The 6588-nt window shown below is 38.0% G+C and overlaps 1 pseudogene; it reads right to left on the bottom strand.

Annotated features, from left to right (window-relative positions):
• Positions 1-3278: 3278 nt before the first annotated feature.
• On the bottom strand, positions 3279-4287 carry LOC114615621 (annotated as a pseudogene).
• Between the last annotated feature and the right edge of the window lie 2301 nt (positions 4288-6588).

The raw sequence follows: 6588 nt of genomic DNA on the forward strand, positions 1-6588 counted from the left end.
CATATCTGACTTCTCCTATCTCTCCAAATAGAAGTGCCTAACCAAATTCATCATACAGAAGTGACAGTCCAGGTGGAGGTCTCAAATTCCTCTAAAGTCTTGGGAAGAGATTGATCACAGGGAGTCTTGAGGACTAGGAAGTCTCATTTTACAGTTCCTACAGACTTATTGGTTAACACAATATTCCCTCTCTGGGGAATACGGAGACCCCTGGTGTCTCATTCTTGTCTCTGGAATCTCGGTTCAACCTGCACTAATATTGTGAGGTAACCTGAGATTCTCAAGTGTTGAAGATATTCTAAGAGCCAAATGAGTCTAGACACATGTGCTACAGACTCTGGAGACAACAGATGCCAGCCCAGACTGTTATACCCAGCAAAACTTTCAATCACCATAGACAACGAAACTGAGACATTCCATGATAAAGTCAAGTTTAAGCAATATTTTTTTTTATAAAGCAGATTTATAGGAGGCATTACAAGGAAAATTCCAATCTAAGGAGATTAATTATTACCACAAAAATTACAGGAAATAAAATTTCTCAGACCATTAATTGAAAAAGAAGCAACACACACACACACACACACACACACACACACACACACACACACCACTATACAAATGTACCTCCACTCCACCACCACCACTGCCGAAAGAATAATAATAAGATACAATGAATCAATAACTATTGGCAATTAATATCTCTCAGTATAATCAGTTTTGATTCCCTAATAAAAAGACAGAGAATAACAGAGTTTATGTAAAAACAGGTTCCATCATTATGCTGATCCAAGAAACCAAACTCAACTCAAGGATAGAGTATCTCAGAGTAAAGGTACAGATATTCCAAGCAATTGGACCTAAGAAGCAAGCTGTTGTAAACATTTTATTTTCTTTCCATTGGTAAGCAATTTATTGAGATAAAGCATAAAGTAGGTTAACAAAGTAGGAAAAAATAAGAATATCCAAGATTAAAGCATTGCTAACACAAGAGGAGTGGGAACAAAGGCTGAAGTAGGTAGGACTCAAACTGGCCAAAATGGCACTGTGGCATACATATCAAGAAACACTATCACATCCAACAGGACTCAAGATGTTCCACACTTCTCTTGTCCTTTCTTTTATCAGTTGGAGTTGTTGATAATCCACCCAGGGCACCAACCAATGTGTGCAGGGTGGGATTCTTAGATAATGTGTGTTAGTTGGTAGGGAACTGAATTCACTCATCAGGAAAGAACTAAAACACTTTAAGTCAGTCAATTCTGCTAAGGCCAATCCTTTAAATGCAGTTCTTTGTTCTGCTAGTGCATTTAATAACTAGGGTCTACAGGTATAAAAGCCTATATTTTTAATAAAATGGGCTTTGTCTCCAGTAGAAAAATTGTATGGGTATTGACATTTACCTATTCATTATATTAGGGAAGCTAAAAAATAGTCTAATGCCTCTGTACTACCACACTAACAGAGGGCAAGCTCAGCTGAAGTTGCATGCAGTCAGAAAGTCAAAATTTACTGTTACCCTTTCCCCCTTTAAAAGGCTGTGGCTCAGAAAGCTTTTATATAGTTTTCCCGGAAAACAAAGAGAACTTTGGTCAAACCCAATTCTTAAAGAGCCATCACATTTGTTTTTAAGTAGGTAAAATAGTAAACTATAACCAGACACAATTTTCTTTAAATTCTGAAATTTATACTGGAAAAATAAACATACTTCTTATAAACATCTAAAAAAACACATCAAAGAAAAGATACCTAAAGCAGTAGCTTTATTTGACATTGTATTCCTAGAGTTAGTCTTTAAGATTTTGTAATAGGATAAATGTCTTGAAAGCATTCCCCTTTCCCTGTTCCCAAGTATTCTCAGTTACTCTCACCTACCTAGACCCTTGAACTCTATTTTTCCACTCATCCTGCTTTATTGCGTGTCCCCTGATTATTTAGCCCTATAAACTAACTCTACATTACAATCTATAATCCAACTTTTTCTAGATTATATAATAACAGCTGAGGAACGTATTACACCTGAGCCAATCCATCTACACCTTTACTAAAGAATGAGGGTAAGTATTTGGCATGAAATGACTTTATGAATGTCTGAATAATGGAAAGGCTGTAAGGTAATTATTGATTGTAGTCTCAACTAACTGGGCTTTTGGATTCATGGAAACTGCAAATCTAGTTATTCCTAAATACTTGCACTAACTTGGTTTCCACAGCATCCATAGTGCTTTACTTATAAAGTATGAAGTGTTTTAGTTTATCCATGTCACTGTTTTCCAAACAAATCATAAATGTCCCACTAATACAAAGGGTACTGATTGGAGTTTTAACCAGCAAATATCTTACCAAATGTTTGCTAAGCACCTGTTAAATAAAATCATCTTTCAGCAAAAAAAATGCAGTGTATATGCTTTCAACTTTGAATAACTAAATTTCTAACTAAAGAAAGGCTACATCTGTTTTTCAAAACATTAAAGACCACCAAACCATACACTAACACTAATCGTGATGACCACTTCCAGAGCACAGGGTAACAAGATCCCAAGTGCTAAGACCTACTTCTTGAAGAGTTCAAATTGTAATCCTTCAGTTTCTTTTACTTAACTTGTGACACTACAAAGCCCCTTTTACTTTTAACTCAACTTATTAAAGGGGTAGACAAAAGATTTGATTAATAGCATGAAATAAGGTTAGCCGAACTGAACAATTTATTGCTGGTCTGAGGCTTGTCTTGTTTTACACTCATGTATAATTTACACTGTCCCAACAAATGGCAGATATCAACACTTAAAGGGCCTTAAAGGGTAGTGACCTATTCAATAAGGCAATCATCTTGGTAACAAACTTTCATTTAAATCCTACATAACTCAAGCTTTATAAAAAGCCAACATAATTGAAAATTTGGGTTCTCCCTCTAAAGCCTGCACTATTCAAAGGTTGAACAGTTAATTTAAAAATAAACAAAACAAAACAACAGACCCCTGCACCAGATCCTGCTGCAATACTTTTTTAAAAATCTAAATGAGCTTAATCTTTAAAAAAAAAGTTATTTTGGCTCAAAGGCTACAAAATCAAAATTATCTTAATTTTACAAAGAAAGGAGAGGCTTCATACCACCATTTTAGAACCTCATCTTTTTCTCATTAAATTTGGCCATAAATCAAATTCCTTGTTCCCTCTTCAGGAAATCCTCTTGAAGAAGAGTCAGAGTACAAACTCGGAAGAGTAACTGCCTAAACAAATAGAAAAGTGTTCCCATATAGTGTGCAAAACCCTAGAGTTCAGGATTGATCTCTGGAACTTGATCTGGACCTTGAACGCGATCTAGAAGTGGACTTTGAAGCTCTTTGATGAAGGGGACATGGAATGAGTCTTTGAGGGTGGAGCAGGCAGAGGCAAATGGGATCAAGACTGTCTCCGGGATCTGGACTTTGACTTTGTATGTCCCTTTCCATTTTCTTTGGAGGACAGAGAATGTGACCTACCTCGTGACTTTTGATACTTATCCTTATATCTGCCTCTTGAGTGTGAATGAGAACCTGGATCAGACTTAGATTTGCAATTTGATCTGGATTTCCTGCCTTGTGAGTGGGATCTGGATCTATCTTTGCTCCAAGACCTAGATTGAGTGATTTTTTGAGATACTTTGAGATCTACTGCAGCTGCTTCTTAGACTCCTACTCTGAGATCTTCTACACCGTGATCTGGGTCTACTTCCAGAGTAAGAGTGCCTATGGCTTGTCCGTGGCTTATCTTCAATAAGCCTAGTATTTCTGCCATTTATTTCTGTGCCATCTAGTTTATCCAAAGCACGCTTCATGTCAGAGAAGGATCTAAATTCAATTACACCCTCATTTGTTCATTCTGTGTGAGCGTCTGCATAAGCCATTTCTTGCTGCATGAAATTCTTTAAGTCTTGCCAAGTGCAAAGACTAGACAGATTTTCTATAATAAGCCTGTATTCTGTATGAACAGTTGGTCCATATTTGTCTTTGCAAGAAGTTCTCTGACTGCTGTATCTACATCCACCACTGTGGTTTCTGTAACTATTGTCATCTCAGTCCCAGCAGGTCCCAAGACCCGCTCTATGATCACGTGCTCACTGCACAGCTCCTTGCTGTTCAGCTCCTAAACGGCAGCGTGGTCTGCATCATGGGAGTCCTCAAACTCCACAAAACCTTACCAATTTTTGAGGTTGATTTCCAAGAGGTGGGTGTAGCCACTGAAAAAGTGCTGAATGTTTTTCTAGCTGAAGTTGTAGCTCAGGTATCCTATGTAGATGAGCCCCATGGCATGGTGGGTGTTCTCCCTGAGGTTAGATGAGGTGCAGTGTATGGGGGAGAGGGGGAAAGGCTGCTTGTTGGTGAGGGGATGACAAAGGCCTGAACACACCCCTCATACCACAGCTGCTGCTTAGTCAGCCACACAATGGTGAGCATGCAGTCACTGGCCTGCTGGCCTATGCTATCTGTTGTAGACATTTTAAGATATAACCAAATAAACTTTAACTAAACTAATCAGAAAAGATAGGTAGGTAAAGCCATGAGATACTCATCCAAGGAAAAAGGCCCTAAGCTGACATTTTAGTTCTTAACATGTATACACCAAATCAAAGGCACCTAAGTTTGCAAGGGAAACGCTACTCCAGTTTAAATTGCATGATGGTCCTCATACACTGATAGTGACAGACTGTCAGTAAAATAACAGCAGCTATTAAAAGTATCCCCATCAAAAATTCCCAGGGCCAGATGATTTCACACAAATTTCTACCAGACAGTCCAATAGGAGTTATTGCCTATACTCCTGAAATTATTTCACAAAATAGAAACAGAAGGAATATTGCTCAATTTATTTTATGAGACTACAGTTATGCTGATACCCAAACCACAGATCTATTTCCCTTATGGCTCTGATACAGAAATACTCATCAAATAATTGCAAACAGATTCCAAGTACACATTAAAAATATCATTTACAACAACCAATCAAGCTTTGTCCCAATATATGTAGGAATATTTCAATATATAAAAATAAAAAATACAATTGACCATGTAAACCAATTGAAAGAAGAAATCAAAAAACAAAAACCAAAACCAAAAACCAAGATCATTAAATTGGCCAGGCAAGGACTTTAAGAAGGCACCCCTTCATGATAAAGGTTCTGGAGAGGTTGGCTCACAGGTGATATACCTACATATAATTATGGCAGTATAGGACAAGCCCATAGTCAGTATCAACTTGAATGGAGAGAAACTCAAAGCCATTGTACAAAACCCAAAAGCAAGTCATGGTTTCTCACTCTCTTAAAGCTACTCAATAAGACAATTGAAGTCTTCATTGGAGCAATAAGGCAACTAGCAATCAACAGGATAAATACTGGAAAGTTCGAAGAAAGAATCTTTATTTGCACATGATACACATAAGTTAGATGTAAAATTGTGCACATAAGTTAGTACACATAAGTAAAAGTAGTACACATAAGTTAGGTGAAAAAAGAAGAACCAGCACATTCCTTAGATAATAAACACTTTCCACAAATAAGCTTGACAAAAAAACCTAAGGGAAGGGAAACTCAGGTCAGGATGTATGTATGAGAGAAGAATCTAATTTCAATAATAATAATAATAAATACCAGTAATAACAACAATAATGAATCTAATTCAAATACATCAGTAGCCCTTTGTAATGGCTATTCTTGGTTATCAACTTGACTATATCTGTAAAGAACTGTTGGGAGCTGACTCCTAGCAGAAAGCAGCTATCATCTTTGCAGACACCTCAGGCCATATACATTGAGAAGAGACTTGTTTTCAACAGCCTACAACACCTGAGCACACTCTGATAAACATCTTGTTTTTCTCACATATCTTTATTTGCTGTTTAGTGCTCCCAGCTGTAAGGTGCACGTGGTATCCACACTGCACGGCACATGACATAGTGCCTTCAGCTGTGTTCCCCTGCTTGTCCAAGAGGGCAAGGCATGTGGTAAAGGGCATAAATACCCAGGATTTCCTTTCAATAAAGAGAGACTTGATCAGACCCTCTGTCTTGTCTCCATTCTTCATGTCTCTTGCCCCTCCATCCCCACTCTTTCTTGATAGACCCTGACCTGAGGACCGGAGCAGCAGTTTGGGCCGGTACAGAGTGGCCCCCAAACATGCAGCAGAAAGGGTTGGTACAAAGAACTATGATTTAGAAATGCAGGATACACCTATGAAATCTTTGCTATTTGGTTTGGAGTATTAAAATTTCCATCTATTCTGGAGCTTTGATGTAGGAAGACCCACCAGTGATTCAGATATTGAGGCAGGAGAAACACACCTTTAAACTGGGCTTCACCTTCTGCTAGAAGACTATATAAGGACATGGGTGAAGGAAGGTTTTAGTCTTTGTCTGTTTTGGAGCCCATTTATTCATTATTTCAGCATATACAGAAGGCCAAGTGAGATAAACAGCCTTTTGGGACAGAGCAACTATTAGATTCTTGGACTTAATGATTCAGAGTTAGCCATGGTTGGATTACTTGAACTGTGACCTGCAATTCCTCTCTCTCTCTCTCTCTCTCTCTCTCTCTCTCTCTCTCTCTCTCTC

Source organism: Grammomys surdaster, unplaced genomic scaffold (assembly GCF_004785775.1).
Source record: "Grammomys surdaster isolate TR1022 unplaced genomic scaffold, NIH_TR_1.0 126978, whole genome shotgun sequence".
NCBI classification, from domain to species: Eukaryota; Metazoa; Chordata; class Mammalia; order Rodentia; family Muridae; genus Grammomys; species Grammomys surdaster.